The sequence below is a fragment of the Myotis davidii genome, unplaced genomic scaffold (genome assembly GCF_000327345.1).
Source record: "Myotis davidii unplaced genomic scaffold, ASM32734v1 scaffold892, whole genome shotgun sequence".
Lineage (NCBI taxonomy): Eukaryota > Metazoa > Chordata > Mammalia > Chiroptera > Vespertilionidae > Myotis > Myotis davidii.
This window is the reverse complement of record NW_006284341.1, coordinates 872,726-874,821: the sequence shown is the minus strand read 5'-3', so window position 1 is coordinate 874,821 and position 2,096 is coordinate 872,726. Positions and strand designations below refer to the sequence as shown.

The 2,096-nt window shown below is 43.3% G+C and overlaps 1 protein-coding gene across 1 annotated transcript in view; it reads left to right on the top strand.

The window, feature by feature from the left end:
* The first annotated feature begins 207 nt into the window (after nt 1–207).
* ART3 (ADP-ribosyltransferase 3) overlaps nt 208–2,096 on the top strand; it is a 59,130-nt gene continuing 57,241 nt past the window's right edge. Inside the window, exon 1 of the mRNA XM_015570284.1 lies at nt 208–384. The gene's annotated coding sequence lies outside the window, so the exon portion shown is untranslated. The remainder of the gene's footprint in view (nt 385–2,096) is intronic.

Sequence of the window (2,096 nt, the reverse complement as noted above, 5' to 3'; positions counted from 1 at the left end):
AAAGGCAGCCCTGTGCATGGCCTTAAGTTGGCCGACCAGAAAATGACTGCCATCGACAACTGCCCAGTCAATGTGGATGTTAATGTTAATTTTCCAAGTTGGGGAACAGCATGCCTATTGTTAGGGGATAAAAACATGTGAGAGATTAGCAGTGAGCAACTTTATAAACAGCTAATTGAAGGAAGCTTGATTCAATAAGAGGGAAAATTGTGTGCTAGATTCGTTTATTAGTTTATTACCTCTGCTACTCAAGCTGGAAAACAAGGGAAAATAGATCTGGCTGATATTATTTCAGGGCTAATGAGAAAGAGAGTAATGCACAAAAGGATCTTGCCTGGAGAGATGTGTGCTGCATATGACTGTTAGAGGAGCTATGTATGTAAGGTATGAAGCTACATTGCATTGTATGTTTTTTTTAATAGAATGAGTAAAACATCCAGTTATATGGAACATTTCAGTCCCATGGCTTGCCAGTATGAACTAAGGGTTAACTAAATGCTATGTTTTAAATAGGAGATATAATTAGGAATGTGAAAAAATAGGATTGGAAAGACATTTTTTGGTTACAAATATTATCTTGATACTTATAATGACTTTCTCTTGGATTCAAAACAAGAATATTTAGATAGGTTGTATATTATTTTGTACATTATGATAAATGCTATTTTCATTTTTAATAAAAAGCCAACAAAACATCCTTCTCATTTTCCTGTTTCTAAGATTTTCCTAACTTCCTGATTCCACCTTAGAATCATATAAAACCTAGCTTACTTTCTCTATTTCTTGCTTTCTTATTCTACCTTTAATGTGTGGCTAGGTAAGCAGTAAGAGGTGTGGTCAGGGAAACGTGGCTCGCCCCTCAGCTCTGGTTTCCTATCTCTCACCTTGCATCTTTACCAGTGGGGGCTGGGTGTACCGTGGTAACCGGAAGGGTGATGGGGACCATAGTAATTGTCATAGTTTGTTTGGAAGCTTGCCATGTGCCAGGTGTTGTGCATAGTGTCTCACAGGTTCTCATAATAATTCTGTAAGTAAGAGAACCACTGTTCTCTTTTTAAAGAAGAGCATGGGGCTTTAAGAGATTATGTAACTCTTCCCCCAAATCATCTAGTAAAGTAGCAGAGTCAGGGGACAGCAGCAGAAAAAGCACACTGGCGTTCCTATTTTTTTTGTGATGAAAATGGTAGGCTGAAGGCCACCTCAGAGGTCTGACTCTATAACACCCAGACCCATGCCTCCCTGGAAAATAGAAAACTCAAAAAAAGATTGGAGTAACTGGGAATAAATAGAATCTGAGGGTCCTGGTGAGAAAGCAATTAGGAAAGCTTGAGAAAGTCCAGAGCCCGGTTTAATTTATATGTCATTGAATATCAGGAGAATGATGAATGTGAGACTTCTTAAAACTTAATCTTTTTTTAGTAACGTTTACCCTCTAGTTTTCCATCATGACTAGCCGTAGCAAACCATAGAAAACTTAAGAACAACTGATGCTTATTCCAGTGATAGAATTCTACAATTCGGTGGGGTGGACAGAAACTTTGGTCTGTGGCAACAGTAGGCAGCCAGCACATTGATCCTGTCCCTGGGAATTTATACCAGACTAGAGGCCTGGTGCACAGATTCATGCATCGGTGGGGTCCCTCGGGCTGACTGTGGGGATCAGGCCGGAACCAGCTCTCCGATATTCCCCAAGGGGTCCCAGATTGCAAGAGGGCACAGGCCAGGCTGAGGGACCCCACCAGTGCACAATCAGGGCCAGGGACAGACCATGTGAAGGCTCCAGGGCATGTCTGGCCCATCTCGCCCAGTCCCGATCATCCGGACCCCAGCAGCAAGCTAACCTACTGATTGGAGTTTCAGCCCCCTGCTGGTCAGTGCTCATCATAGCAACTGATCAAATGGTTGAACGAATGTTTGGGCACTTAGCATATTAGGCTTTTATTATATAGGACTAGAGGCCCGGTGCACAAAAATTTGTGCACTCGGGTGGGGGGAGGGGGTGCCTCAGCCTGGCCTGTGCCCTCTCGCAGTCTGAGACCCCTCAGGAGATAATGACCTGCTGTCATAGGCCTGCTGCCGGGTGGCAAGGGGAGGCC